The sequence below is a fragment of the Ailuropoda melanoleuca genome, chromosome 7, assembly GCF_002007445.2.
Source record: "Ailuropoda melanoleuca isolate Jingjing chromosome 7, ASM200744v2, whole genome shotgun sequence".
Taxonomy (NCBI): Eukaryota; Metazoa; Chordata; class Mammalia; order Carnivora; family Ursidae; genus Ailuropoda; species Ailuropoda melanoleuca.
Genome location: NC_048224.1, coordinates 97,508,788 through 97,519,382, shown reverse-complemented (window position 1 = coordinate 97,519,382; position 10,595 = coordinate 97,508,788). Strand labels below are relative to the sequence as shown.

The 10,595-nt window shown below is 35.9% G+C and overlaps 1 non-coding gene and 1 pseudogene across 1 annotated transcript; one reads left to right on the top strand and one right to left on the bottom strand.

The window, feature by feature from the left end:
- The first annotated feature begins 1,255 nt into the window (after nt 1-1,255).
- On the top strand, nt 1,256-2,066 carry LOC100475703 (annotated as a pseudogene).
- A 1,535-nt stretch (nt 2,067-3,601) lies between these two features.
- Nucleotides 3,602-3,807, bottom strand: LOC117803218. Its single transcript, XR_004626911.1, has one exon. It is a non-coding gene; the product is annotated as a small nucleolar RNA U3 (small nucleolar RNA).
- Between the last annotated feature and the right edge of the window lie 6,788 nt (nt 3,808-10,595).

Sequence of the window (10,595 nt, the reverse complement as noted above, 5' to 3'; positions counted from 1 at the left end):
CTACTATCAACTTATCATCACCCTATTAGAGTTAAGCCTTAATATTCCTTGACTAGACTGCTGTGGCTATCACATGTATTTCCTTCCCTTCAAAGTCTTCCCCAACGAAACCACCCTTCACAGCATGGGCCAGAATCATCTTATAAAATCACAGAACTTATAAGGTAATGCCCCCCAGGAGAAATTTTCAATGGAGCTTCCACTGCATTCTGAATAAGAAACTCCACCCCTAATGTATGTAAGCAATTTCCCAGAGAGTCTTTAATCATCTAGTTAATGTTTTTTTTTATTTGACATTAAAAATTCCAAAGAATAAAACTTAATTTATCAGTTAAAATGCAAATATTATAAAAATTTTGCTAAGTCACTGATAAAAAAAATCCTTTCTTTTGAAATGATTTAGCCTGATATTTTAGTTGTCTTCATGACTCACTTTCTGAATTTTTGCTAAATGTGGAGGAGGGAGGAAAGCACTGAAATTTACTTGGCTTTATGACAATTTCCAATTAAAATATTTTCACTCTTGTTGGTAATTAATTTTATCTTTTTTTTTTAAATTCCACATCTATTTAAGTTCATGCAAGATGCAGCCTTCCAACTAAACCGAGGATTTTAACTATAGAATTAGGTCTTACTTTTTTTGTATTATGGATGATGTTGATTAAAAGGGTAATAGGAAATCACTATAATTTTGATATTAATCATATATAATAACAGTATCCTTATAAGAGCTTTATAAAAAAGAATCTAGGTATTCCATGCAGAATTAATTGTACTGCTAGAAAAAAATTTTAAATTATTTCAAAATGAAACATGAGACTACAAAAAAAGTAAAATGTAGTGGGATATTATATGAAAAGACATTGAAACAATCTATGTTAAGGGGAAGGGACTGAACATCACACCCAGGGCAGCCCAGGAGGTCACCAGTCAGGAGAAGGCACAACAGTCTCTAGAAGGAACTCCAGGAGACTAACCACCACAGAGGCAGGCAGGCAAGGAGAAGCAAACGCACCCTCTGTAGATGCTGGCAGTGAGAACATCACCTCCCCAGGAGGGGGCCCAGTAGATTAGAGTGTATTTCTACGGGTGACTTTACCTGCCCCAGGATCTGGGGCATAAAAATTTATTAGCTCACTTCATTCTCCAAGCACACTCAAAGCCTGTTGACTGAAAGACACAGAGGCTGCAGCAGGACTAGCCTATGGTGTGACTAGGTCTTGGCTCAGAGCCCCCTGAGTTGCTGCTCACCGTAATGTCCCAGAAGCCCTCCAAGAGCCCCTCTGCCCCTCTGCCAGACGCCACCCTAAAACCAGCCATAGAAACTGTGCAGAATGAGCACAGCAATGGCCAGTTCTATGTCTACCACCAAGATCAGCACTGGGGGCCTGCATACTCATCAACTTGCCGCACTCCTCCTGCTTCTTCCAACAGAGCAAGAGCCAGGTGTGCTGCCTGCAAGAGCAGGTGGAGAGTGATGAGCTGAAGACCATGTGGTAGAGGATCAGCCAATCTAACAGCCAGGTGCACAAGCTTCATGAGAAACTGGAGTCACTTAAGTGAGTACCTACCTGAGCAGCCTACTGCCCTCAGCTGCAAACCCCCCAAGATGAACCCAATGGTGGAACAACCATCCTGGATGCTGAGTATCTGGATGCCAGATCCACCAGGACCTACCTGATGCTACAACATTCTAGTACCTAGAAGAGGTACTCATCTCCCATGTGGGCCAGTCCATGTAGAAATTCTGGTTTAACACCTTCCACCCTGACACATAAATCATGCATAAGGAGTAAAGCTTCATCCACCTGAAGACTGACACCAACAAGGTGACCTTAGCACCCAGAATGCAGGTATTGTAGAGTTGGAGGGCAAAGTGAACCAGCAAGAGCTGTGCATGGTGTCCCACTCCATCACCAGGCTGTCCTTGCCAAGGAGCCCCTTGTGAGTCCGATTACCTGAAAAGTCAGGCTGAAGGCAAACTTTAACAGACTGTCTCCATGGCAACCACTTCCCAGCCCATGACTCAGCATCTTCATATTACCTATAAGAAGGTGACATCCTGATTGCAGAGTAAAATTTTGTCCTGGGTGGGGCCTGGCCACCTGTGTGTCATGACACTTCAGTTTCTCAATACATGCCCCACAGTAGGTGTGGGTGTGACCACAGTTCTCCACGGGTTCAGGAGTGTTGCCACTTGTACCTGAAAAGGTATAGAAAATTTTAAAAATTAAAAAAAAAGTAAGAAGGGACTCCACACAAATAATTTAGATGATTTTTATTATTAAAATGAAATTTATAATGTATAAAACTAATTACTACATGCTTATTGCTACAAATATTATTTTAAGTTTCTAAACATGATTTAATACTGCTATACCGGTCTTGAAGCAAGAACTTGGCTAATAGCCATGTTCATTAGCATTTCTGAATAAAATCCTTGAAAAACTAAACCTTTTCACTTTCACATAATTATTCTTAGAATTATTTTATGAATCAAAAACATATACTAATTCAATCCAGGATCATGATATTAAATTATATTTTACAGCAACTGTAAGATCAGAATAACACTAACATACTTTGAACTAGGTGCATTGTCATCAAGACATAATGCAAATCATCTTGAAAAATAGTCTGTTTAATGTCAAGATAATACAAAAATGAAGCAATTATTAATCTGAAATAGTCATTCAGACATGAATGTCTAAAAGTATCTGGTGAGGACTAAAATACCTGATGCATTAATTGCTAGGAAATATATTTTTACCTTCTTATTATTTTGTTACCTGATCCTTCAGCCTACTTCTAGAGCATGCTCCATTAGCTAATTAGACTAGTTGAAATAAAAGACTAACTATGATCTTGATTAAAAACATTCAAAAAGGTTTTTAATTTTTAAAAAATATGAAGTTAAAAATTAGCCATGTTCAGCCAGCTGAAAATAACTGAATGTCAATTGGTTAAAACCTATTGCCAAGTATACATTTTTTGCAGTTTTTGGAGTGTTAATAGTAGGTTTTAGTGTTATTAACTTCCAAGCTCAACAATAATCACTCATCAGTATTCTCCTAACCTTTTTAGAATGAATTGCGTAGGACTTACTGTGAACTCCAGTGTCAATGTGACCATCTAGTAACAGTGGTCAAATTTCAACAATATGGTCTTTCCCGTATAACAATATAATATATCAGTGGCAACAGTGCTTTAAGTCTTTAGAGCATTTTCAAATCCTTTATTTCCTTTTTCTAATAAATGAATTTGTGAAATAGGGAGATCAGATATTTTTCTTTCAACTAAATAAAGGAAGAAAATAATTTATAAGAAATTTAACTGGCTTACTAAAATGCATACAGATATATAGAACACAAAACCAGAAGGCTAGGCTCCTTGACATCGTATGTTTTTTGCAATGAGCAACAAAACCTGATGGGCAGGGGGCACATTCTCTCAAAATACATTTTATCATTATCTCCAGAAACTGCTCCACTGACAGGCTCAAGACAACCCCCATTTCTATTTCTGTTAGCATGGCAATACCTAACTAATAGCTAGCTCATCTTTCCATTGTTTCTTTTTTCTTTTCTTTTTTTCAACAGAAACCACTCAGATTGTGTCCTCTCCTCTTACTTCCCCAAAGGAAGAAAAGAACACTCATCAATGGCAATAGGCAGTTGTGGAAGGAACACCTAAAGGCAGCTTCATTCTCAGGAGAGAACACTGAGCCTCCTCCTTATGGTCCTTTCTTTCAAAAAGATATCTTTCAAAGATATTTGAACAGCATGGCCTGACCTCTCTAACAGTCCATCCACAGCATTTCAGTGATACCACCTTTCCTACAACGGACTCTACCCAGATCCTTCTGTTTCTCTGCAATGGTGGTTACAGAAACTCTAATACGTTCATCGAGAGCCTAGGAAATTCTTGATTGCCCAGCAAATGGTCATATTAGCTCACATAAGTAAGATGATTGCTGATAATACTGATTAGAGATTTAGGGTCAATAACCTCTCCTTGCCTCCCTACTTTATCTGTTAATAAATATGTCTTAACACCACTATGTCAAAGGTTAAAAAACAAGCTGTTCATAAGCTCAATCAAAAAGGACACAGATACTCACCTACCCCAAGAAACAAGAAAAAGTTCAAATAAACAATCTGACCTTACACGTAAGGAACTACAAAAAGAAGAACAAACAAAACCCAAGATGAGCAGGAGGAGGGAAATAATAAAGATCAGAGCAGAAATAAATGACATGGATAATTAAAAAACAGAAAACATCAATGAAATCAAGAGCCTATTCTTGAAAAGATAAAACTTATAAATGCTTATCCAGACACATTAAGAAAAAAAGAGAAAGCTCAAGTAAATAAAGTCAGATGTGAAAGAGAACTAACAACTGTCACCACAGAAATATAAAGAATTATAAGAGAACACTACAAAAAAATTATGCCAACAAATTAGACAATCTAGAAGAAATGAATTCCTAGAAACACATAACCTTCCAGAACTAAAGCAGGAAAAAATAGAAAATCTGAACAGGCTGACAACTAGTAATGAAATAGAATCAGTAATCAAAACTACCAAAAATGTAAATCCAGGGCCTGATAAATTTACATGTTAATGCTATCAAACATTTAAAGACAAATTAATATCTATTCTACTCAAACTATTCCAAAAACCAGAAGAGAAAGGATAGCTGCCAAATACACTTTCTAGGGCCAGCATTACCCTGATACCAAAGCTAGTCAAAAAACACCAAAAAAAAAGAAAAAAAAAAGAAAGGAAAAGAAAAGAAAACTACTGGCCAATATCCCTGATGAATATATATGCAAAAATACTCAACAACATATTAGAGCAACCCACATTCAACAGTACATTAAAAGGAACATTTGTCAGGATCAAGTGAGATTTATTCCAGGGATGCAAATATGGTTCAATATTCGCAAATCAATCAATGTGATATATGACAACAGCAAAACAAAGGATAAAAATCATGTGATCATCTCAATAGATGCAGAAAAAGCATCTGGGAAGATTCAGCATGCATTCATGATAAAAACTCTCAACAAAGTAGGTTTAGAGGGAACATACCTCAACATAATAAAGGCCATATGTGAAACATCCACAGCTAACATCATACTCAAGTTGAAAAACTGAGAACTTTCCCTCTAAGATCAGGAACAACACAAGAATGCCCATTCCTGTCTTTTATTCAACTTTTATTCAACATTGTACTTGAAGTCTTAGCCACAGCAATGAGGCAAGAATAAGAAATAAAAGGAAACCATATTGGTAAGGAAAAGGTAAAACTGCCACTATTTACAGATGACATGATACTATACATAGAAAACCTTGAAGAATCCACCAAAAAACTATTAGGAGTAATAAATGAATTCAGTTAAGTTGCAATATATAAAATTAATACCTAGAAATTGTTAGCATTTCTATATACTAACAACAAAGTATCAGAAAGAGAAACTATTCTGTTTCTCTTTAATAGTAAGCAATTCCACTTACTATTACACCAAAAAAAGTAAGATACCTCAGAATAAACTTACCCAAGAAGATGAAAGAGCTGTACTCTGAAAACTATAAAACACTGATGAGAGAAACTGAAGACAACATAAACAAATGGAAAGATAGTCCATGCTCAAGGACTGGAAGAATTGATATTGTTAAAATGTCCATACTACCCAAAGCAATCTACAGATTTAATGCAATCCCTATCAAAATACCAATAGTATTTTTCATAGAACCAGAACAAATACTACAATAGGACTACAAAAGACTCTGAATAGACAAAGCAGTCTTGGGAAAGAAGAGCAAAGGGAGGTATCACAATTCCAGATTTCAAGGTATACTACAAAGCTGTTGTAATCAACACAGTATACTGGCACACACAGAAAAGGACACATAATCAGTAAAACAGAAAAGAGGGCCCAGCAAAAAACCCACACTTATACAGCCAATTAATCTGTGGTAAAGGAGGCAAGAATATACAATGGGGAAAAGACAGTTTCTTCCACAAATGGTGCTGGGAAAACTGAACAGCTATGTGCAAAAGAATGAAACTGGTCAACTTTATTACACTATACACAAAAATAAACTCAAAATGGATTAAAGACCTAAATGTGAGACCTGAAACCATAAAAATCCTAGAAGAGAACACAGGTGGTAATTTCTTTGACATCAGCCATAGAAACATTTTTTAAATATACCTCCCAAGCAAGGGAAATAAAAGCAAAAAGAAACTATTGGGGCTATGCCAATTGTGGGGCTATGCCACAATAAAAAGCTTTTGCACAGTGAAGGAAACCATCAACAAAACAAAAGGCAACCTACTGAATGGGAGAAGATGTTTCCAAATGATATATCAAATAAGGGGTTAATATCCAAAATACATAAAGAACTTATAACTCAACAACAAAAAATAAACAATATGATAAAAAAAATTGACAGAGGACCTCAATAGATGTTTTTCCAGACATATAAATGGTCAACAGACACATGAAAAGATGCTCAGCATCATTAATTATCAGGAAAATGCAAATCAAAACCACATTGAGATAACCACCCACACTTGCTTGAATGGCTAAAGTAAAAAAGATAACAAGAGTTGGCAAGAATGTGGGGAAAAGAAACCCTTATACACTATTGGTGGGAATGTAAATTGGTACAGCTACTGTGGAAAATACTATGGAGGTTACTTAAAAACATTAAAAATAAAAATACCATATGATCCACTAATTCCACTACTGGATATTTGCTGAAAGAAGAAAAAACACTAATTTGAAAACACATATGTACCCTTATGTTTACCGCAAAATTATTTATAATAGCCAAGATATGGAAGCAACCTAAGTATCTACTGATAGACCAACAGTTAAGGAAGATCACACACACACACACACACACACACACACACACACAATGGAAGATTATGCAACCATAGAAAAGGATGAGATTGTGCCACTTGAGACAACATGGATGGACTAGAGGATGTTATGCTATGTGAAATAATTCAGACTGAGAAACACAAATATCATATATTTCAATCATATATGGGATCTCAAAAAACAAAACAAATGAATGAACAAACAAAAAGCAGAATCAAACCTGTAAATACAGAGAACACACTGGCGGCTGTCAGAGGGGATGGGGATGGGGGATGGTCAAAATGCGTGAAGGGGAGTGGGAGGTACAGGCTTCCAGTCATGGAATGAATAAATCATGAGAATAAAAGGTACAGCATAGGGAACAGAGTCAATGATATTGTAACAGTGTTGTATAGTGACAGAGAGTAGGTACACTTATGGCAAGCAAAAAAAAAAATTAAAAATTAAAAATAAATGATACAGAATAATTTCATGGAACTCATCATTAGGAAGAATATCCAGGATCCAGATAAGTGGTAAAACATCAATAGGTCACTCACTCCCTTTGTCTTTCTGTATCCTCCTGGGACCTCATATTCTCTTTTGCTCTTTCTCTAAGTATCTACCTCATTGTTTTTCTGAAGATCCACTTTTCCACTTATCTTATTGCACATGGCCAATTATGACTTTCATATAACAGTAATATTAATTCATGCTCTGTAATGATAGCTGGCTTAGATTTTTCCCATTATGTCACCCAGTTTTCATGTCTCAGTTTTACTTACTGAAAGAAAATCTGATGAATACAACTTGTGTTGAGTCAGTTGCCTCACAGCCCCGCTCCCTTCAGCCATATCCAGAGTTGCATGACCATGTGATACGTTAGGCTTCCTCTTCAGGGCTTGGGAAGAGCTGGTTGTCTCTTATGAGAACTTACCCAGTATCTCTAGAATATTAGCTTTTGAAAATGGTAAAGATGTTTTAAAGGGCTAGAGTACTGTTAATTAGGGTCTAGAGAAACAATGATTCCAATAAAACATTTTTTCAGCTGTAAATTGGTATATATTCTTGGGGCGCCTGGGTGGCTCAGTCGTTAAGCATCTGCCTTGGGCTCAGGGCGTGATCCCAGAGTCCTGGGATCGAGCCCCACATCAGGCTCCTCTGCTGGGAGCCTGCTTCTTCCTCTCCTACTCCCCCTGCTTGTGTTCCCTCTCTCGCTGGCTGTCTCTCTCTCTGTCAAATAAATAAATAAAAAAAATCTTTTTTAAAAAATATTGGTATATATTCTTGAAGAAAAAAGTGCATCATTATCATTAAATGTAACCATACATATTGACTCAGTAATTCACTTCCAATAATTTGTGTTAAGAAAAAAGGCAGAGGTGAGCAGCAAGATACATATATGATGCTACTATTATAACTACTGAATGATAGAACCTAAAAATGCAAGGACAGAGACATTGTTAAAAAATATTTCAATATGTGGAATACTATGCAGATTAAAACGATAATATAAAGGAATATTTAATGATAGATGAAATGCTAAAAGTATAGTAAAGATAAATGCTAAAAGTATATTTGAGATAAACTTAAGTATATTTAAGGAAAAATTTGTACGTATCTGGAGTAAATGAATAAATGAGCAAACAAATGAATACATGAAGAATGCCAGACACGTACTAAGCACCTAGTAAGGATTAGATCTTACTACAGTTGGGTTTATGATGAATGTGTGTGAACGCACAGATGTGCATGCATAGATATATATATGTAGAGTTTGGAAATTTTTTTTATACTTCCCAAATCATCAATCCCTTCAATTAGCAAGTGGAATGTGATAAATCCTTAATTCTGATACAGCTCTGTCTTGCTTGGTATACTAATCCTATTAACCCTTTTGCCCAAACTTTTCCTTAGCATAAAACAGCTTGGCAGTAAAAGGAAGACTAACTGTGATACTATAAATTCTGAGGCATGCAATTCCAAAAATTGTAATGAAGACATGGAAAGAAAAAGAAACAAATCTGGTAACTGGAATATAGAAATCCTCTAAGTGATTCTCTAGTATATTTAACGGAATGTCATTAATGTTAGTGGAAAGGGAAAAATATCCCCAGTGAGTTTAAAGTATATAGTGTAAATTACCTGTCACACATGAATTTTCAAATTACTTTTCTTGTTTTATCATAAAATTTCATGAAGTTTTCCTATCCTGATTTATAATATATAGGTGAATGTTTTAATTAAAAACAGTGTCCGCTTTTTAAAAAAAAAGAGAGAGAGGGAAAGAAAAACCACTTTTGTGTAATATTGACACTTAAAGATAAGAAGTGCTGTTTGTCTTTTAGGATTAAATAATGCCTGGGACACCATCGCGTGTCTTCTATGGTAATAGTGCATTCCTTTGAGAAGCACAGAATTCCATGATTTCATATTATAACAAAAATGTTAAAATGAAGTTTGTCCCAGACTTTCCCAGTGCAACAAGTATAGTGTCTACTGACAGTTACAGGGTAAGTTGCTATCACAAAGTTATATATTTAGCCAAGTTTATTATATGAAAGAAATAGTATCCATTCTAAGTCATTTAAGAATAGAAAACAAGAAAAAGCTAAATGTCATTAATGAAATTTTGACTTGAAGATTGTACTGCATGTAAATATGAGATACAGTAAATTATGAGCTGAAGAATGGGGAAGTACAATATTAAAAAACTGCCAGTAAACACTGAAGTCATTTATAATAAATATATATAGATTTTAAGCCATATTTTAAAATTTGATTCAAATTCTTAGTGTGTGTGTGTGTGTGTGTGTGTGAATATAGTCCTCACTTCACATAGTAGTGCAAGACCATAAAAATGATCATGCAAGCTGAAACCACACAAAGCAATCTTTATCATTAGTGGGAAGGGCTGCAATTTTTCTGTGACATCTAACTTGCTTTGGATTATCTTTTCAAGAGGTTTGTAGAGCAAGCAGTTTTGGAAGATAGGCACAATTTGCTGGGTGTTTATTTACTACCCAATATAATAAAAACAAGCTCTCCCTCTGGAGCAGTTGTATTTTTATGGTGTGATACGTAAGGCCCCTCTCTGAGATAAGACTTCCTAAACTCAAGGTTCTTCCATAACACATTCCACTGCGTATACAGGCATCAGTTGGTCCTCCTCTTATTGCCTTGTGGGAACTGGGGCTTACTTATTTGACAGAGAGAAAGAGAGATAGAGCATGAGCAGGGGGAGGAAGAGGGAGAAGCAGGCTCCCTGCTGAGCGGGGAGCCCGATGCAGGGCTTGATCTCAGGACCCTGAGATCGTGACCTGAGCCACAGGAAGCCACTTAACTGACTGAACCACCCAGAAGCCCCAGAACTGGGGCTTAGACAAGCAACACTACAATGTTACTCTGGCTACTGCTACTGTTATTAAGTGATACATTGTCTTTGCCACCTACCCAGGAGTCTCCTGTCTTTTGCCAGTATTTATTAAACCATGGCATGCTAAATTTTCCATGGAGGTCATGAGTAGGTAAAGGATTCTATCACTTCTATTATTCAAAATTATTAAGATTTAGAAAGCAGTTACCAAAAAAGAGTTTATATATTAAAAAGGAGGAGAAAATTTTTGTGTTATTTTCAGATAATAGGATCACACAATTGTAGAAGCAACAAATATTAATTGTAAATTTAATTAAATTCAAAATATTATAATGTACTTT